Here is a 22,619-nt window from a genome sequence, read left to right on the forward strand (position 1 = left end):
ACCTGTGTAAAGAACTTCATGTTACTTTGTGTTTATTATAGCTATACGCCTCTCAAGTACACCTTTTAAAGCTAGGGAAGCATAACTTTAAGACTCAAACTAACAAAAGAAAAATTGCTTTCCCCAAACAAACTCATTTATAGACAATGGAAAATCAATCCCAAAATGGATTGTACTTTACAGCTCAGCTTGCTGTGATAGTAACAGCATTGCTATTGATGTACAAACACACTGATTACAGTTGCTCATCATCTCTCTATGCCACCAGCAGTCTCCACCTTGCTTGTCACCTGACAATGTCATATTTACTTATATAGGGCTAAGAAATTTGAGACCATATTCCTCCCCTGAGTTATGTAATTAGTTATGATCATATTCACTTAACCCAGGGGGGAAAGAGACACACTCAACTAGAACTATAAGTTTAATCACCTGGTTATCCAGTCAGTGAGTCAATCAGAGAGAACAATGCATGTGGTTCTCCTACAATGTGCAAAGACCTGCTAGCAATATCTGGAACATTTTGCATGTGGATTTTTCCTGGCTTACTCTCCAGTCCTTGGATTATTTTATGAATATGCAATCAAAATAAAATAAGCATCAAAGCCTTATTCTCAAGCATCAAGGGAAAATGATATGCTCCTTTCATTCTTAGGAAAAACAAAGGACCAAGGGGTGCACCCAGGAAGCAAGTTGGTCTACTGCTGGAAATACTGAGAAATATTTACAGACAACTCATATTTTGTTAGAATTTTTGCTTCCATACTTTATTCTTTTAAAATTACATATATCTTTGTTGATTTCAGAGAGGAAGGGAGAGGGAGAGAGAGATAGAAACATCAATGATGAGAGAGAATCATTGATTGGCTGCCTCCTGCATGCCCCCTACTGGGGATCAAGCCTGAAACCCGGGTATGTGCCCTATCTGGGAATCCAACCATGACCTCCTGGTTCATAGGTAGACTTTCAACTGATGAGCTCCTCTGGCTGAGTCATACTTTATTCTTTTCAATAGATGACTAGTGGGAATGAGGGAATAAAAAATAATATAAATTACAAAATATATACTTTTAGGGCAATGAACCATGATCTTCCTGGCTTTCTCTTCCTAAACACAGTTTAGGAATATAACTTTAAAATTTCCTAAGGAAGTCACACCCTCTAACCATTGAGATGAAATCTATTTATTACATCTTTAATTTTTAAATTAATAAATATAAAATTGAGTTCCTAGTGCTTCTCTATCACATTTTAGATTGCCAAATCACACCCACTCTTCCATATTATGTCAAAAATGAATGTGTCCGTTGGCATGGTAACTGTGCTATGCAGAAGCTTGTCCAGAGAAACCTATCTCATCTCATCATATTTGCAAATTATATATTAAGGCCTTTAATTTTGGGGGAAAAGGGGTAAAATAATTATAAAATACATTATATACTCATTATTTAGGTCACACCTTTTGAATAATAGATATTGTTTAGGTAATGATTCTTTAGTTTTTAGTTGGTCACTTGCCACCCACCCACCCTCCCCCGCCTTCCCTCTGAGATCCATAACATAGATCAGAGATATAGAGGAATAGAACAGACTATGGGAAGAATAAACTTTAAAAAGAAATATAGAATTAAATTTTCTGGAGCAAAGAAATATGTGTTTGACAATGGACCTTGATGGTGAGATTATATGACAATTGAAATATATTTGTGATACTTGCTAAAATGGACAATGAAAGTCAGATCCTCTGAGTACCTAAAGTATAAGGACTCAGAAAACATTTGCCAATCATTTATTGCCAGGTAATTGTCCATTCCACACTAACTATACTCTCCAAATATTTTTGATATTGCTAATTGATTTTATTTAAATCTTTGTGTTTTTTTCAATAAAAAATAATAATTTATTTGTATACTTTAAAAATTTTGCAAATCTGTGAAAAGATTATCAGACTATCAAGCAAAATTTTTAATGTGTAAATTTTATATCTAAAATAAAGAGATGTGATAAAATTTATTGCTCCAGGAGGTGACTTACAAAGAGTCAAAGGCCATTCAGAGGCAGTGACCTCACATCTGTTTGGAATTTGCCTCAATTCTTTTAAGTCTTTATTTTGAACATACATATTTATAAAACTAATAGAGACTGGCAAGTTTTAAACTATCAGTCCCCAAAGGAAAACATAAAAATGAACATATGTACTTGGAAATTTGAATGAAATACTGCATCAAACTTTCAACGGATAATGCTACCACAGTGAATGGTAGCTCTCTTGAGAAACTATGTTGGAACGGCACACTTTCAAATTATCTCCGTAAGTACAATTATAAGAATGAAAACTTGTAAAGTATTTTCAGTTTTATTATAAAAATGCACACACAACAAAGATTGTCTTAAGTCATTTCTTGGTTCTACTTGCATTTAGTACTTGCTCTTGAGCAGCTTTCTTTGCTTTTACCATCTCGACAAGTTCCTAATATCGTTTCATGCAGTCCTTCTTTGTCCTGCCAGGCACTGCTTCTGCTATTTTTTCCCATCTTCCAGGTGTATTTGCTGGATATGTTTTCAAGGCTTGTTCCAAAAAGTTTCTGCTCTTCTGTTGTCCAAGAGGTGAAATCTGTGCATGGACCTTCAAATCGTTCTGAAGGTGTTGCATTGTCTGCTTGAGGCACTACTCCATGTTCTTTTTTAAATTTATCAAAAGCCTTTTTGTTTATGTCATCTTTTTGATGAGGGTCAAGTTTTTGAAGACTTTTTGCTTTGCTGATAACATCTTTGGTGGTTCTCTTGACTCCAGAAGAAGAATGTATGTTCATGTAATTAGCAATAACTTCCCATCTTGAATTTGTTCCAGCAGGGAAGAGGTTCACAGCTTTAATTAGTAATTGCAGATCATCTTCTGACCAGTTTTTACTGCCATTTCCACCTCCACCAGCTGACTTCTCTGCATTCTTAGATGCTTGTCACATATGAGCTGCAGCTTCCTCTTTCTCTTTTCTAATTTGCTCACTTATTTCTTCTATCTGTTTTTCCAGAGCAGCCTTTCCTACTTCTTTTGTAGATGATGTGAGTGTTTCATTCAAGCACTATACACTTGCTAATTCAAGGTGATCACAAAGTCTGTAAGTAAGAGCTGCATTCTTTACCAAAACTTTTCATGTAAAAGGAACTTTTCAAAACATCCCATCTAATAATTGACAGACATGGTAATTAACTGTAACTTCGCTACCCTTCCCATTGGCTAATCAGGGCGATATGCGAATTAACTGCCAACTAAATGGCAGTTAACCGCCAACAAAGATGGCAGCTAATTTGCATACTGCAGGCAGGGCAGGACAGCGCCATCCCACCTGCCCCGCTGCCATCCGGGCCTGCTATTTGCGACCCGGTCTGCAGGCGGACCGGTATGAAAACAGACCCAGGGCTGGCAGCGGGACCGCAGCGATGGGCCACTGGCCACGCCCACAAACGGCCCTCCTATGGGGATCCCCGGCTGACCAGTGCTAACACACTGATCCGCCACCAGCCACACCCACAAACGTCCATCCCAAGGGGATCCGAGGCTGGTGGGTGCTAATGCACTGATCTGCCACTGGCCACACCCACAAACGGCCCTCGCCGGGGGTGGGGGGGTAGGGGGGGGGGAGTTGGTCTGCTGGGAGCAGGGCAGAAACTTCCCAGGATTTGTGTCAGGCAGTCCATAGCAGAGTGTGAACTATCCCCAATGGTAGTTGCTTGCTCATTCACTTACTTGCTCATTCATTCACTCATTCACTCACTCACTCACTCAATCACTCAGCACACCCTCTCAGATCCCTGGCACCAGGCCAGGCACTGAAGTTGAAGCAGGATAAGACAGAGCTATGTCCTCAAGATGTTAGTAATTCAGTAGGGTGAAGCAGGCACATGAACGAGACAGTTGTATGCACAGATGCAGTGTACTGGGTTCTGTGAGTGCTGTAACTAATGCAGACTTTGTTCTCTTGATAAAATGAAGCCTTGGGGGCCAGGCCACCCCAAGCCTGTAGGCCTGGGCCTAGGCCAGGAGTGGCCGGGGTCCTGGAACATAACAGAGGGTGGCAGGTCGGGCTGAGGGGTCTGGCTCCACTCCTCACCCTCACCCCCGAGTGCACAAATTTTTGTGCACCGGGCTACTAGTCTATACTAATAAAAGGGTAATATGCTAATTAGACCAGGTTGACCAGACATCTTCCAGTTGTACAGTCCTTCTTCCGGACAAAGCCACAGTGGCGGGGGCCAAGGCAGAGGCGGTTAGGGGCCAATCAGGCGGGCAGGGGGAGGGCAGTTAGGGGTGATCAGGCTGTCAGAGGAGAGCGGTTAGGGGTGATTAGGCAGGCAGGCAGAGGGGTTAGGGGCAATCAGGCAGGTGAGTGGTTAGGAGACAGTGGTCCCGGATTGTGAGAGGGATGTCCGACTGCTGGTTTAGGCCTGATCCCTGTGGGCATCCCCCGAGAGGTCAGAAATCCCCTAAGGGGTCCCAGATTGGAGAGGATGCAGGCCAGGCTGAGGGACCGCCCCCCCCCCCCCCACATGAATTTTGTGCACTGGGCCTCTAGTACAGACATACTATAATTGGATATGATTTATTAATCCTGATCAACATTTTGAAGTTTCTGAAATTTGCAACAAACAATTCCAAGTGCTAGTGCTACAAAAATTAAATATATATAGATAGATATATACATATGTCAATATATGTCTATATATCTATACATTTATATTCTTATATTTAGGAGACATCATTTAATTGGAATAGATTTATAAACATAATTTAAATAGAATATGTAGGACTCCAAAGAGTGGATATCCAAAGATGTAGGTTAACTATCTTACAAACACACATATACACATTATCCCTCAAACACACGCACACACACGCACACACACACACAAACACATTAAATCATTCATTTATTTTTCATTAATTAATTCATTCAATAATACATTAATTAAATGTTTGAGCAATATTCTCAGGTTAACTTTTAAATAGTATTAAAATTTCTACCTCTTAAGTTGCAATAAATAAATCTAAAATAAGTTTTAGTGAAGATTCATATTTCAGTTTTTAAAGGGAGGAAATCACGTTGCACAGACTTGCCTGAGATTAAGTTATCTGTTCTGGGAATAATTCCTATACTCGTTTCAGAGAGATCGTAGCACCAACTGCTATTAGACATCTTTGAGAATCTATCCTATGTCTTCGGTAGGTTGCACATGTCTTTTAAATCACTAACTGCAATGCCTTAGGATCCTCAGAAGGGACTATCCATTTTTTTCTTATAATCAGTTTGAGCAATGGCTTCAGCAATGACTATAGATTTCGGGGTCAACCGGACCCAATAATTTCTTTCCTATTGTCAATATAATTGAAAAAAAGATCCAAATTGAAAAAAATCCAAATCCTTATGCCCAAAGGCAATAGAGGTGATCTCATTAGCTCACTAATGTTGGGAGTGGCTGCACCAGTTGAGCCGAGGTTGTTTTCCTGGGATCACTAATCCATGTGAGTCACAGCTCGCCTCCAGTATCGATTGAGTTCACAACCAGCTTTCCTTCATAGGGATTGTTGCAGCTCATAGTCTGTAAAATCTATTTAACTCTTATTTAATCTAAATATAAGGATGGAGGAAAACAGTTTTAAGCATTTTTCCTCTAGCAAAACCATAGAGGACAAAGCATTTCCTGTAGTTACTTTGACTTTATTAAGGACTCTCCCATGTGCTTGTAATGAGAGAAATGATACTTCTCATGGCATTTATGTTTTGAACAATATGAGGTGAATACAAATTTAGAACTAAATTATCTCGGAAACACCCTTTCTTAGAAGTACACATTGCAATTTCTGCCCTCCCCCTCATGTTGAGGGTGTACTGTTATAAATGTAAAAGAACAGTGTAGAAAATTGCAATGGACTAGAAGAGATTTATAGGATGAGCTCACTTTAAAAGGAGTCAGGTTTATGAGTTTTCTTGAGATGGAGTGCTTTCCTTATTTACTCAGAGGGACAAAAACAATCGCAGGCTCCATGATACTAGACCAGAATCACCAATGGGAAAACAGTAACTGTAGTAAAGACACACTTTGCTGCATCAAATAAAATTTCCATGTATGATGAAAAAATTATGTCTTAAGAAATGAAAGTAGAGGCTCCAAGGATTCAGAAATAAATACACTAGAAACTGAATACTATATTATACATACTTTTAATTAGCTGTTGTTCAAGAAAATTTGGTATCTTGCAATAACAGTTTTATTAAAACACATTAAAATGAAATTATGTTTTAAACATGAAATATAATAACAACTGCTATATGTGAATGCATCACAAAATGACACATCTTATTGGCCAAGGCCTAATATATGACCTTTTTTATTCATATGGAAAATGAAATATATGCATTCATTTATTCATAAAATAACAATACACACACACACATATATATATATACACACACACATCTATTTGTACATATACATGTATATATACATATATGTGTATGTATATATATACATATATATATATATATAGAGAGAGAGAGAGAGAGAGAGAGAGAGAGAGAGCTATCTTTCATACATATTTTCAAAACCTTTATGAAAGTTAGTTGTGGCCCTACAGGAAAGATATGTACTGTTAACATTATTATATATATAAGTTAGGGGAACAGATGCTTTATAGTAGCTTTTAAAACTAAATTCTAGTTCTAAGATCTACCACTTACTGGCTCTCTGAGACCATTGTTCATTGAGTTACTCTAGGGGAATTATGTTCCTTAGCCACTGAAAAATAGTCTAGTAACAGCTGCCTTACCTGAAAATATAGCAATGTTGGTACCTAGAAAGAGAAAAGTTCTATAAAAATTTAGCTACGTTAATCAAAAGTATTCTGTATTTGTTCAAATACACTTATAATTAAAATTAGATTATGTATTGCCTAATTCCGCACACCCCCATAATACAGATGAAGGAACCGTACATAAAATGTCATTCCCTGCTCTAAATTTGTTTTGTAAAATCAATTAAATAAATTGAAAACACTCCAAGATTTCTTACAGACATGGAAAATGAAGTTGAGACTATTGATAATCATTCAGGTGGTTCATATTAAAATATAACTTCTGAATTCCTTAAAGAACTATGAAATCAATGGATTTTTAACTAGCAGTTATCTATTACTTCCTGTTTCCCTAATCTGTTTTTACATATTGTTATAGGTATGGAAATATATGGATATTAGAAACATGATTTTCAAAATTTATGGTGGGGAATTTATTTTAATCTTGCATAAGCCATCAATCACCATTTGTTTCCAATCTTCTAAATGTCTGTTGATTCTGATATCTAACATAAATAACCCTTCTCCAAATTCATTGTAATTCTCTGCTGGCCCAAAGTTCTCTTATGTGGACTGCTTCAAAACTTCTAAACTGGACTTCCAAACTCTGGACCAGTTCTCTTCTTATTCATCCTCAGAGTATGTGTAAGATGTCATTATTTAGAAAGTGCTCTTAAACAACAATAATTTAAAAAATACATGTACCTTTAATTTCACTATCTTACTTCAAAAAAAATCCCAAATAGCTACTTACCTAACCAGTGGCAGTGCTTGCATAGTTCTGTGTTCCACATACTTCACTGTATCAAGGATTATAGACTGTCTAATATTTGATTTAATGAATGTACAATAAAGTTTTATAATCTATACTAGTAGCCCGGTGCACAAAATTTGTGCACATTGAAAGGGAATTAATTAGAGGAATGTAATTTGGACTCACTATCTAATATCAATAATATGTGAGCATGAGGCAGTCTGCATTTCTAAAATTCAATGACATGAATTTTAGCTATTACTTTGCCAAATAAATGGAATTTACAGATATCATTTAAAAGAGCATTCATCTTAATATTAAAAACTCTAGCTACCAAGCCAGGTCTGTTTTCAACTTTTTGCCAGTGTTGTAAATTGTTTGCAATATCTGCCCATTTGGGGTTGCACATCATGGTTATGAATAAATCAGGCTTACCATACTTCGTTACAATTGCCATAGCATCCTGGTATTGCTGCTGCATATTTCTGGGACTGCCCTCAGAAGATGATGGAAGTATTATCATTTTACCAATCAGCACATTGTCATTTTCAGATCTAGATGTGAGATAATCCATCAAACCACTATATTTTTCAACTCTCAACTTAGGTTGGTTTGCTTTGATGAAATTTATCGGATTGGCCTCCATTTTTTCATATGAATCCATGATAAACTGTTGAGTTAATTTTCCTGCATTTAAAATAGGATTAAACATGTCCCACACAGAGATGAAATCCATAATACTGCATTTGTGTGACTTGTGTCCTTACATTTTGTCTAGTATTATTGTTGATTACACTGTTGTCTCTGAGTCTTAATGCAATATCTGTTCCCCAGCCTTTTTCACCATGTGGAAAAAGAATAGGATATGTCATTGCATCTAATGTAGGAAACAGGATATTGATTTGTTTCATTTTAGTGGCATTTGGATTACTGGGATCTGGTTTACAATGAATGAGCAAGTTCCTTTCAAAAGGAGGTTCTTCATCTTTGTTTCTGAATATGACAGCAACCTCGGTTACATGAGGAAAATTATATCTACCTGGGTCAGTGTTACGATCGTATTTAATTGCCATCGTTACTTCTGTGAGAACAATACCTTTTGCTGCTGTTTCAGATTGGGCTTCCTTTTCTACCTCATGTAGCATCTTGTACAATTTTGTTAATTCACTTATTTCATGCATGAGGTTGTTGATGTTGATCATGAGTCTTCCTAAGCATCCCTGGTTTTCTGGCATTGCTAATCTTTTACTTGTAACTTCAGCTGTATCCAAAATAGAGAGTTGAGTAAACTTCTGAGAAACACCTCGGAAGGATGTAAAGTTCCAGTACGGTGGTAAATTCGTCCATGTATTCTAAAACAGTATGGTCCATATCCTGACGGCGATGCAATATTAACACCCATGGAAGCAAAACCAAAAGAACTATTATGGAACGAATATTTTCCATGAAATTTTTACTGTCAGAATCTTTGTTTGCCATTAATATTTTTAAATATGCCAGATAATCTGGAAAATGTATATCATTTGGACAGACTTTCCCTTTGCTACAACATTGAGTAAGTTTCCCATCAGATGGTTTTTCATCAGAGAAATTTAGTGATGACAAAATTCACATCGAACAGTCATTCCACCATGACTATGTTCAAGAATTGCATCCTCATGTACTCCATTTTCGCTGTGAAGGCAGTTCCTACCAGTATTGGTAGTACTTGTTGTTGATGACTATTTTCTAGACATATTCTGTCGTCGCCACCGCCTTCTTTCAGCACATTGGTCTTTAGACATTTTCTGTCGATAACACTGGTGTTTTTCGGCATCAGAGCGACGTTTTTACAGTAGCTGGTCTTCAGATACATTCTGTCACAGGCGCCGCCTTCTTTCACGATCAGATGCACGCTGCTCTGCAGACATTTTCTGTCAATAACACTGGCATCTTTCCTCTGCAGAGCTATGTTGTATCAACAGTTGTTCATTAGACATAGTCCCACCTCTCTACTGTCATGGTCTGAGTTACAGGTGAATGAGAGTTCTGGCTGTCAGGCCTCTGAGAGCTGTCTGACTAAAGGCTGATTCTGGCTGATTCTGTGGGGGTGGGACTTCCTCCTCCCTGCTGTCAGTTTTCACAACTGTGATGAGGAAGCTGGGGTGACAGAGGAAGCCACGCCCTCCAAGCTGCCCTCTCTCTCGCTCTGCTCTATGTCCAGTGGTCTCTTGCTCTGCCAAGTCCTCCAAACCTCCTGCTCTCTGCCTGCTCCTCCCCCGCTCTGCTCTCCACCGGCAAGGTCCTGGGAGCCCTCGGCCACGGCTGCTGTAGCCTCCTGGGACACTCGACACCAGCATATGCAAATTAATAGCCATCTTTGTCAGGTTAATTTGCATAGTCACTCTGTTTGGCTGGTTGTCGTGGTTTGAGCATAGCTGAGGGATGGTTAATTTGCATGTTTCTCTTTTATTATATAGGATATATGAAGAGCCTGGGCTGTCACATCCAAAACAACCAAACGAACTACCAAACAGGCTGAGTGGGGCAACCAGGCCAGCAGGAAGTTAGTGAGGGATGACAAAACGACTGAGCAGCAGGCTGCGTGGGGCAACCAGGCTGGCAGGGGGAGCAGTGAGGAGTGACCAGGCCAGCAGCGGGGTGCAGTTGGGGGTGACCAGGCAGGCAGGGGGGGGCAGTGAGGGGTGAGCAGGCCAACAGGAGGCACAGTTGGTGGCAACCAGGCTGGCAGAGGGGGGCAATGAGGAGTGACCAGGCCATCAGCGTGGGGAAATTGGGGGTGACCATGCTGGTGAGGGGGGGCAATTAGGGCTGACTATGCCAATAGGGGGGCCATTTGAGGCCACCAGATTGGCAGGTGGGCCAATTAGGGGTGATCAGGCAAGCAGGCAGGTGAGCAGTTAGGAGCCAGCAGCCCTGGATTGTGAGTGGGATGTTCAACTGCTGGTTTAGGATCGGGCCTAAACCGGCAGTCAGGCATCCCCTAAGGGTCCCGAATTGGAGAGGGTACAGGTTGAGTTGAGGGGACACCCCCCCGCCCATGCACAAATTTCATGCATCAGGTCTCTAGTTTTAAAATAAGGTGCCTGATAAGTAGAAATATAAAGAATTCCAATTTGGAAAGAAAGTATATATTTTTTAAAAAATTTAAATCATCTAAAAAATGCATGTTTAATAAAAATTTCTACTAAGGACTTGAGGAAAATAATTCTGGTCCCTTAAAAACATGAGTACTTTTCCAGCTTCAGGTACAAAATCTTTGTTTTGTATCCTGTGTTCCAGTTACATGAATTGGCCTTTCAACACACAGGCTTGCCTTGAATCATGTTCTTTGCAGGAATGGCATTTTTCTTGTCACTACCTAGTGAAATTCAACTTTATTGTAACATTTCCTACAGGGTTCTCACTAAGTCTCTTTCTGAGGCAAATGTTATAGTTCTGTATCTGATATTGAACTGCACCTTATTCACAACTACTTATTACATCATTCATGACCCCTAAAATACCAGAGAGTCACACTATTTCCACTTTCAATTTGTTTTTTTTTTAATAAATCAGGAACTATGTGTTAACATAATCATCTCTGTATTCTTAACCCTTAGCACAATGCCAAGTATAGCAAATACTTACTTGATACATATTTTAATGGCTTGGTTTTTGCATCAATATTTGTTAATAAATCAATATGCAGTTAGGCAAAAGAAGCTCTGGGTAAACTGATAAAATATGCTTAGTTTTCAGTAGCTGCAGATTTACTTAAAAATAGTAAGAATTAAAGTATTTCATGTGTAGTATTACTATAACAAAAAATATTAAAGAAGACTAGGAAGGCTACTTTATTAAAATGTATTGACTACTTATGTATTAGCAAATAGTATAATTGTTCACAGAGGAATGCTTATATTGATATATATCTCTTTCTTACATAGAAATACATATTATAATATTTCATCAAACTTAAGGCACAATTAATTCTAGGAAGCTCCATAACTGATATATTACTAAGAATTAGAAAAATAAATAGATGCAATGCTTTTTAATTGCTTATAATTTTATTTTATACTTATCAAACTAGTGGCCTGGTGCATGAAATTCGTGCACGGGGGGAGCAGGTTACCCTCAGCCCAACTTGCACTCTGTCCAATTGGAATCGGGCCTAAACCAGCAGTCGGACATCCCTCTCGCAATCTGGGACTACTTGCTCCTAACTGTTCACCTACCTGCTGGTCTGATCTCCCTAACTTCTCTCCCCTGCTGGCCTGATCACCCTAACTTCTCTATCCTGCCGGCCTGATTGCCCCTAACTGCCTCTGTCTTGGCCTTGCCACCATGGTTTTGTCTGAAAGGACGTCCAGAAAGTCGTCCGGAAGTTATTCGGTCTAATTAGCATATTACCCTTTTATTAGTATCGACTAGAGGCCCAGTGCACAAAAATTTGTGCACTCGGGGGGGGGGGGGGAAGGGGGGGTCCCTCAGCCCGGCCTGTGCCTTCTCGCAGTCTGGGACCCCTCAGGAGATAACGACCTGCTGGCTTAGGCCTGCTCCTGGGTGGCAGAGGGCAGGCCCAATCCCTAGGTGCAGCCCCTGGTCGGGCTCAGAACAGGGCTGATTGGGGAGTTGGAGTGCCGCCCCCTGTCATGCACAGAGCAGGGCGGATTGGGAGGTTGCGATGCCACCCTCAGTCACCCTCAGGGTAGGGCTGATTGGGGAGTTGGGGCACAACCCCCTATCACACTCAAGGCAGGGTTGATGGGGAGGTTGCGGCACCACCCCCTGTCACGCACAGAGCAGGGCCGATCAGGGGGTTGGGGTGCTGCCCCCTGTCACAGAGCAGGGCCAATCAGGGGGTTGGGGCGCTGCCCCCTGTCACTCACAGAGCAGGGCCCATCAGGGGGTTGGGGAGCTCCCCCCTGTCATGCACAGAGTAAGGCCGATAGGGGAGTTAGGGCACCGCCCCTGTCACACACAGAGCAGGGCTGATCAGGGGGTTGGGGCACTGCTACTGTCACCCTCAGGGCAGGGCCGATGGGGAGGTTATGGCTCTACCCCGTCACACACAGAGCAGGGCCCGTGGAGGGGGGTTAGGGCGCCACCCTCTATTACCCACAGAGCAGGGCCGATCAGGGGGTTGGGACGCCGCCACTGTCACACTCAGGGCAGGGCCGATGGGGAGGTTATGGCTCTACCCTGTCACACACAAAGCAGGGCCTGTGGAGGCGGGGGGGGGGGGGAGGTTGGGGCACCGCACTGTCACACACCGAGCCGCAGGGCGATCAGGGGGTTTGGGCGCTGCCCCCTGTCACGCTGATCCGGTGCCAGGAGGCCTCGCGGCTCCGCTGATCCTGGTGCTGGGAGGCATATTACCCTTTTACTATATAGAATAGAGGCCTGGGGACTGGCTGGTTTGCCCTGAAGGGTGTCCTGGATCAGGGTGGGGGTCCCCACTGGGGTGCCTGGCCAGCCTGGATGAGGGGATGATGGCTGTTTGCAGCTTGTCACACACCCTTCAGGGTGGGAGTCCCCACTGTGGTGCCTGGCCAGTCTGGGTGAGGGGCTGAGGGCTGCTTTCAGGCTGGCGGTTGTTGACTGAAGCTCCCAACCGCTCCTTTTTTTTCTCTTTTTTTTATTTTATTCTGGGCCAGCTTTAGCTCTGGCTCTAGCTCTGAGGCTTCCGCTGCTGAAAGCAAGTATCTGGTTTGTTTGCGTTCTATAATCGAAACAATGTATAACTCCAGCTCTGAGATCCCGGCAGGCTGAAAGCTGTTTTCTGGGGTTTTGTTTAGCTTCTATATTTGTTAGAATGTTTCAAACTGCCAGCTCAGAGGCTGGCAAGGCAGGAGGGGAACATTGGAGTCTGCAGTCCCTGGAGCAAGCAAGCCTCATGTTCGCTTCCAGCTGCCTGGCTGCCTGCCGCCATCTTGGCTGACAGTTAATTTGCATAAGGATATGCTGATTAGCCAATGGGAAGGGTAGCAGTTACCATGTTTCTCTTTTATTAGTGTAGATTGATTTCAGAGAGGGAGGGAGATAGAAATGTCAATGATGAGAGAGAATCATTGATTGGCTGCCTCCTCCACACCCCATACTGGGGATAAAGCCCACAATCCAGGCATGTGCCCTGACAGGGAATTGAACTCTGGGCCCTTCAGTCCTCAGGCAGAGGCTCTATCCACTGAGCAACACCAGCCAGGACTACACTTTCCCTTTCCACTGGGACTTATTCTGTCTACTGGAGCTGAAACACTGAAGCTGTCTTACTGGGGTAGAGTGGGATGCACTGGGCAGCTCAGGGAAGAGTGGGTGCACTGGGTTGGAGCATGTGGAGCCCCCTGAAAGCTGGAGAGGGGCCTCGTTTAACAGCTGCACTGTTTCATGGCTGTGCTGTCTCGCAGTTGAGCAGCCACACTGTTGGGCTGTGCCACAGTCAGCGACAGTTTACACAACTGAACTGTCTGCACAGATAGCTTCCTCCTCACCACACCCCCAAGCTGGGGGTTCCTCTTAGGGTTGAAGTGACACCAACCACCCTTGGTTGGTAGCCCAATCGGCCACTTTGGAAAGAGAAGTGGGGAATCCTGATTTTACGTGAACACTCCAATTTCTTAAGTTGGCAACTAATGCGAACTTCAGATGTTTGGGCCAAACCAGAGAAGCAGTCAGGCCTGATGTCAGGCCACTGGGCAGCAATGGGCTCAGCCCAGCTGTAAAGGGACCCTAGGCATCTGGGCAGGTGAAGGGGTTGAGGGTGCGTTTGGGTAATTCTGATGTCATCCCACTTGGTTTTGTTGGGGTTTTTTCTCCACTGATCACAATTTATTATAATCTGTTGGCAGCATAGATAGATATTAGTTACCAGAACTATGTCTTCATAGAAGTAGACAGTATGTAGCCATTCTATGGGGAACTGTGTGCCCTTAATTAACAGCATGATCTTTCAGTTTCTTTTTGTTGTTGTTGTTGTCAATGAAAATAAGGTTTATTACATCAAGTAATAAATACATACAAAGATGCAAACACTATTAGTCACTTTCTCCCAGATGTTTGGATCCACTGATGGGAAAGGCAGAACTGAAATCTACATACATCCTTAGGGGAAATTTCAGAGTTCCTTGTCAGGCGAGGTTCGATAAGTTGCTCTTTCTTCTGTATTTATAACTTGTGCATTTTAAAGTTTGACTTCAAAGTACTAATAGTCATGCAAATGCTTAAGCAAAAAAAAAAAAAAAGAAAACTTACATTGAACAGAATTTATACTGTGGTGAACGGGCACTGGCTACTAAAGCGCTTCCTCAGGACTTGCTGAAACAAACCCTCAGAGTTGGATCAGCTCAGAAGAGAAACATACAGAACCATGTGAGTAACAGAAATGTATCCAGAAGAGAAACACAGTATCTGGGAGGCCAACCACAGTTTTCTATGATAGGTAACTGATGTGCACCATGTAAATCAATGCTTTAAAAAAAACCACAAAGCACCCTGGGTAGTTCCTAACAATATGCAAACCTAATGACTGCAAAAATCTCTTCTCCATCTCAGCAACGGGAGATTTGGAGCCTGAGGAACCACGGGAGGGGCACGGGGAGGAGAAACCAAGCTGTTACCATTTTGAAACCAAGTTTCATCTGAGGGGGGGGGGGGGGGGGGCATAAGCTGTCACTTTTTGGAAGAATATGGAAAGCCTTTCTGTTGACTCAGAGGCTAGGGCCTGTCGTTCTGCTCCATTTGGGCTAAGCACTCCTGAACCAGCCCTCTCACATGAATGATGCCTCGTTTCTCCATCGCGCTCTTGCTACTCACGTAGTGGCGGGTGGATCTCCTTCCCCAGCTCTTCCATGATGGCCAGTGGCTCAGCATATTTGCTGTGGAGCACCTGGCTGTTCCCTGTTCCCTGCATGTAGCCTACAGATGGTGGTCCATAGTCACTCAGCAGCTGGCGATACTGGGAGGACATCGCCATGCTGGTGGAAGGCGGTATTGAGGGAGGCAGCGGGCATGTGAGCAGTCAGGTTCGGTTTGTAAGACATCCTTCCCGGGCGACGGGGTGCATGCCCCAGGAGGCAATGGCGGCAGCGAGGCTGGGCAGCGGCGAGGCGGGCCTGGAGTCCGTGCGCCGTCCGTGCACCGGCTGAGCTTCTGCGCACTTTTTGTTGTTGACAGCTCGAGCCGCACCTGCAAATATGGCTGCCCGTAACCCTGACACCACCGCAGTACCGTGATCTTTCAGTTTCTTGATGTTCTGCTTGTGCCGCTCAATTTCCTTCTGCAGACACTCAATCTCTTTTTTATGATGAGTGATCTTTTCTTCATGTTGTTTCTTCAAGGCTGCCAGCTGTTCTTTAGTCTGCTCTCAGAAGTATCGTTCCTCTTCAGCCTTCTCCTTTTTTTGCGAACGTCCCACCGGCTTCCCTGATGGCGCCCGCCTTGGAGCTGAAATTTGCCGACCATTTGCAGCCAAAGCCTCCGGCTCGCATGGCCCTCACTCCCACACTCTGAGCTGCAGCCGTGCCACCAATGCCGACACTGCCATGGTTGTCAGTGCCCCGCAGCTCCGGACCACCCCACTTGGTTTTAAATGCAAACCTGCCTTGGACAGGCCTTGAAGGTCTTTTTTCCTTCTGTCTGCTCATGTTCAAGTGCCAGCAGTGCTGGTCCGTTGGTGCCTGGCCTGTCCTCTTGAGATTGACCCCGCAGGACTACTAAGGGAGCCAGTTGCCAGTTCCACCCTCCACCGATGCTGCCTGCTCAACCTCCTCCTGTTGGGTTGTGACCCATTATGGCATCCCAGCCTAATTTGCATATTTCTCTATTTTATATATATATATAGATATGTAGATATAGATAGATATAGATATAGATATAGATAAGCTATACTGTATTTACTTAAATACAGATTTTCTCTTATATCACTTGAATACAAACATAAAAACAAGATAACACAAGCACAATAAATTGAATAAGATATTTCCAAAATCTTTTCACATTTAGAGTCAAATGCTTCTGAAATCCTTTACTACTCAGAGTTATTGATGTATTTTTCCCCCACATAAGACTGTACCATCAAAACATTAGTGTTACAACATTTTAAGGAATCCATAAAGAACTAGTAGCCATTGATTCTACGTTATTTCCTCATTTGCACTTATAAGCAAGATAACTTGATTTCTGCTTTAGGAATATTTCTAAACATATTTCTAAATCACTACTTCCAAAACTTTCTCTTCATAGTATTTTTTCCTTATTGTCTTTAAGATTTTGCTCAAAACCACAAACATTTATTCTCTAAATCTTGATACTAGCGGCTATGAGAATGTGTACAATAAGTGATAATTATTTAATGACTTATGCTTGAAACAAAAAAAAATTCAAGTATGCCATTGATTGGTGCATCTGTTTGTGATCTTAAAGTATGAAAAAAAAGGCATGTGACACAGGATCAGAGAAATATAATATAATATTTGCTGACTCAGTCTGCAAGATTTTACTATCAGAGATATACATATATCAAATCATGTTATATGTACATTTTAAGATCTTAAATTTTATTTGTCAATTATAGCTCAAGAAGCTGAAAATAATTTTCAGAATTTTATGTTTGACATTGGATTAGGTATCTTAAAAATTGCTTTCTTTTTTATTTTTAAACAACTGAAAGGCATTAATCATATATACAAATCTCACTTTTTGTAACAAAAGCTAACCATGTTCTTTCTTCCAAAAGCTAACCATGAAACATTCTTTTTTAAAATTGTCATTTAGTTCAGAAATTGCAACAGAAAGATTAAACATTTTGCAAGTTAGGAATTGTTCTTACTTTAAAGGGAAAAATAAATCTATTTCACCAAGAGAGGTTATCTCCTTAATTGAAAAATATATAATTTCTAATGGTAATCTTTCTTATAAAAATTGTTAGAACCAAAGATGTACCTTTATGTGACCTACCAGATGACATCCCTAAGAATTAGTCAAAATCAGAGCACTCAGAGTAAAATGCCACGCATTCCCTAAAGTAAGCCATGCATTTGCAGATATCTGTTTACCACATTCAGGGCTTCAAGGTCAATCAATGTACTGACTATGAAAACTGATTTATAGTCTAACATAGTACTCTAATATTCATGATTAAAAAGTGTTGTTATTCTTTTCCTGGGCCACTTTGGAACTTTTTTATTATTAAAACTCTGTTAACTGTCCAGATGGGATAAATCTTTAAGAAAAGAGTAGCTCATTTGCAAGAGACCTTTCTGGCCAATTGACAGAGTCCTGTAGATGGTGTCATTACAAAGATTTATTTTTTAGGGGGTGGGGGTGTAGAGGGTGGCTTGCTGCTTTTTCAGAATTTTTCCAAGGAGAAGAAAATCTAATGGAAATCAACTAATTTTGTTGTTCTCATCTCTTTTCCATCTCTCCTGACATCGAATATCTATCATAATCTCCTTAAAGAGCTCCCATTTCTCATTTCTGCCTTACACCCATTTCTTCCCCTTTCCTCATTTTCCTCCCTCTTTCCCTCTCTTCTTCCTTCCCTGTCTCTCATCCTCCCTCCATTCCTCCTTCCATTCCTCCCTCCCTCCTTTTCTCCCTTCCTTCTTTTCTCTCTTCCTTCCTTCTTTCCTTCCTTTCTTCCTTCCTTCTTTTTCTTTCTAATGAATACATTTTTCCCCTCAAAATAATTAATATAGTGCCCATTAGTACCTTAGAGAGGTAAAAAAAATAGAGCACTTTGAAAAAAATGAGCTCTGATTAATTTCATTTAAATATTAGCCTGCAACATCTGCCAGAAAGACTTTGAAATAATTCATAAAATAAGGAAATTTACTGAAATAGACAAAGCTTAACATTTTACTTGTGTTCTTTATTCTTAGAAGAAAAACTACATCCATGGACCTAGGAAAACTGCGTTTGGGGATAGAATATGTTAAAAATAAAAGGGAGAAAAAGCTCAAGTGAGATAGAGGTGTACTCTCCTTTTTGTTTACTATTATGTGACTTTGGGGTTATTTTCTAAAATAAGAATGAACAAGTTGTAAAGAGTTTATATCAAAAACTTGCTTACACTTATACCATTAACTGTAATAGAACTTCATTTTTAAAAAGGGAAATTTTTTTAAAGTTCAAATCAAGGGAGAAAAATGGCCACAAAGTGTCAAACAGTTTGTCTTTTACTTGCTAAAAACATGTTCTTTTATAATACCGACTAGAGGCCTGGTGCACGAATTCATGCACCAGTGGGGTCCCTCATCCTGGCCTGCAGGATTGGGCTGAAACCGGCTCTCCAACATCCTGTGAGGGGTCCTGGATTTCAAGAGGCAGCAGGCCAGGGCAAAGGACCCCACTGGTGCATGATTGAGGCCAGGGAGGAACACGGGAGGTTGGACAGCTGGGGAGGGACAACAGGAAGGCTTCCAGGGTCTGTCTGGCCTATCTTGCTCAGTCCAGATCATCTGGACCCCACAGCAAGCTAACCTACCAGTTAGAGCAGTCACTCCGTGGTGGTCAGTGCACATCATAGTGACTGGTTGACCTGTCGACTGTCTGCCCCCTGGTGGTCAGTGCACATCATAGCGAATGGTTAAGTAGCCTTAGCATATTACACTTTGATTGGTTGAACGGCCAACTGGTCAACCGAACACTTAGCATATTAGGCTTTTATTATATAGGATTGTACTTTTAATCCACATGGACCTCCTCTTTCTAAAGACTCTCTTGCAGTTCTAAAGTTTTATGATTTTGAACTATTTTTTTAAAGATTTGACAGTGATATGTTTTATTATATTTTGTTTTTAATGATTTTAGAGAGGGAGGAAGGGAGAGGGAGAGAGAAGCATTGATGTCACATCAATCAGCTGCCTCCTGCAACCCAGGTATGTGCTCTGACCTGGAATGTAACCCCCTGAACTTTTGGTACATGGGAGGATGCTCAGCCATCTGAGCCATACCAGCCAGGGCTCTGAACTTATTTTTATTAACAAAGATAAATGAATAAACCTTTAAAAAATTTACTGGTTTTCTAGAGTTAGCTTTTATCCCTTTCTCTCTTTAACATTTCTCAGCAATTGTAAAGAAAAAAAAAATATATATATATATATATATTTTAGAGAGAGGAATGGAGAGTGTCTGTGAGATAGAGAGAGAGAAACATCAATATAACATTGATCTCCTGTACTCCCTTTACCAGGGATTGTTCCCCAAAGCCTGGCATGTACCCCAAAGAAGAATCTAACCAGTGACCTCTGGGTGCATGGGACAATACCCAACCAACTAAGCCACACTGACCAGGGGAGAGAAGAATATTTTGAAATGACTATTGGAAAGGTAATAGTGTACACACTGAAGTTAAATTTTTTAAAGAATTTTTTTTAAAAGGAAACTACATGTGAGACTTTTAAAGATAAGCACGTAAGATTTTTGAAACTGCAAGTAACATCATGTGTGACTATGTATAGAGCCTGAGCATTATTTCCCAGCATCTTTTGCGCAGAGTTCAATGTTCAATGACAGCTCTTGGTGATAAATGCTTAAATAAATATAATTCTGGATACTTACATTTTAAATCATGAAAAAGTCAACAAAAGTGGATGAAATACTAAATAGCCAGGTATTTTCTAAAACCCCCTAAGCAAAAATAAAAGAAAAATTCCAGAGTAATCCTATATAATAAAAGCCTAATATGCAAATCAACTGAACAGCACAAAAACCAGTGGAATGACAGATTGCTATGATGCTCACTAACCACCAGAGGGCAGACGCTCAACGCAGTAGCTGCTCCCAGCCTGCAGGCCCCAGGCCCGCCAAGGTGGGTGCTAGTGGGGGTCCCTCCAAATAGCCCTACCGGTAGCCCCACAGGTCGGCCCTGATCACCAGCCAGGCCTAGGGACCCTACCCATGCTGAATTTTGTGCACTGGGCCTCTAGTTCTAAAATAAAAAGGATTTTTAATTTTTTAAATACAAGACTATATCTAAATCAAGAAAAAATATGACAAAGCCATTTTGACCCACTCTAACTCTAAACCTGCTTTTAATCCAAAAGACTTAACTTATTTTTTCAAGGTTAGTATAAATATGCATGAAAAATGCAAAACACCTGATATTTCACAGATTTTGACCTTTTTCAGTACGCCTCATGAATTTGTTCCCACATCTTGCCACTTAAGTTCACTTTCTCATATCTTGAGTCTACATATTTACTGTTTAAAGTAGCTACCAACTCCTTTCCATAAGAGAGTATCTATGTCTTTCTTTTAGTCTATTACTGACTTTGTATCTTCTCTTTTCCTTTTTCTTTTTGTTTTGTTTTGTTTTGTTTTGTTTTATTCTTGCATTCTTTCCTCTCTGAGTCATAATGAAAACAAGTTACTAATGTTTAGAGCAGCCTTTCGTATTCTCCAAGGTTATACTGAAGTTTCAGGTTATTTTGTTTTGTCATTGTTTTGTTTTGACCTGTGTTGGTTGGTTTTAATAAGCACTTTAGTATCAGAAAAATCAGTTTAATTTTGTTCCTGTCACTTATCATTATATGAAATTAGAGACTTATAGGCTTTGGGAATTTCACAAAAGCTTTCTTTATAGGTCAGCATAGCAAATGAAATAATGACAGTATGTAAGGTTCATTAGAATTCTGCCACAAAATGTGCCTATTATTACTATTTGCCACTTTATGATTTAACAGCATTCTCTTTAGAATTATTCCTCAGTCAATGAACAAGTTATATCACTAGGATCAATAACAACAAAAAAGACAGTAACATTATAGTTCTGAATTGTCTTGAAGCAGAAAACTGAAAAACCCCACTAAGGACCCAGGAACCCAGCAACTATGGGAGACTCTTAGCAAAACGGGATTCTGGAAGGAGGCAAGTTTTTATAATCTTACAGCGTTAATGTAAATATGTTTTGGTCACTCACTGGGAAGCTTGATCATTATGTTTATGTGATAGTGCTAGATCAATTTCATCCTTTTTCAAATAATATTAATACTGACATCATTGTAATTAGAAAAGGTGAACTTCAGTTTGAAGATGCATCCTTATGGAAGCACCAAAAAAATATACCTTCTTATTAACCTGTACTTATAAGTTTACCACTCAAAGAAAGGAAGGGAAGAAAGAAAGAAGAAAAGGTAATTGACATGTAGGAGTATTTTATCGCTTCTGCTGGGCATTTTCAATTATATTACATCATCTTAGCAATCCTATTTCCCATGGTAATAATATATACTTACTTTATGATAATCCTGCAAAGCTTCATAATAATATTCCAGATAGTGAAATCACAAGGGTGTCTTGCTTCATAAAATTGGTTTGTGGTACAACCAACTTTTCTGTGAAGCCAATGTGTATAGGGGGGAGGGTATGTCTTGCCTCATTAGTCTTGCTTATTTCTGAAAATAAGTTTGAGGTAAATGTCAGTAATTATAGAAGATAATTCTTTCATGGAAATTAATGTGGATGAAATTGCCTTCATAATATTATGTATTTATCTTCACATCATTGTGAGATAAGGTTTTTTAAAAAAATTATGAATTAACTAAATAATTTTAAACACTTGTGGGAGACCAAACATGTGATTTTAAAAATTATAATATAACTAACTCTCACTCGTATATTTTAAGATTACTTCACTTGCCTAGCCAGTGTGACTCAGTGCTTGAGTGCTGACCTATAGACCAGTAGGTCACAGTTTGATTCTCAGTCAGGGCACATGCCCAGGTCGTGGGCTCGATTCCCAGTGTGGGGCATGCAGGAGGCAGCCAATCAATTATTCTCTCTCATCAGTGATGTTTCTATCTCTCTCTCCCTTTCCCATCCTCTCAAATAAAAACATATTTAAAAATAAAGATTACTTCACTTGGATACTACCATTTAGAAATCAATTCGCAGTCTTTCTTAAAAGGAGCTAGGCTTTTTCCAGTTTGTGAGAAAGAAAATCAGACTAAGATAATAAAATGTATATTAACTTATGTGGAATACTAGAGGCCCAGTGCATGAATTCGTGCACGGATGGGATCCCAAGGGGGG

General features: G+C 40.6%; 2 pseudogenes; both read right to left on the minus strand.

Moving 5' to 3' along the window:
* Positions 1-15,302: 15,302 nt before the first annotated feature.
* Positions 15,303-15,628, minus strand: LOC139006170 (cyclin-dependent kinase 2-associated protein 1 pseudogene; annotated as a pseudogene).
* Positions 15,629-15,951: 323 nt separating this feature from the next.
* LOC139005007 (ATPase inhibitor, mitochondrial pseudogene) lies at positions 15,952-16,131 on the minus strand (annotated as a pseudogene).
* Between the last annotated feature and the right edge of the window lie 6,488 nt (positions 16,132-22,619).

The sequence above is a fragment of the Myotis yumanensis genome, unplaced genomic scaffold (assembly GCF_028538775.1).
Source record: "Myotis yumanensis isolate MYYU_CA2020_CCGP unplaced genomic scaffold, mMyoYum1.0.hap1 SCAF_3, whole genome shotgun sequence".
NCBI classification, from domain to species: domain Eukaryota; kingdom Metazoa; phylum Chordata; class Mammalia; order Chiroptera; family Vespertilionidae; genus Myotis; species Myotis yumanensis.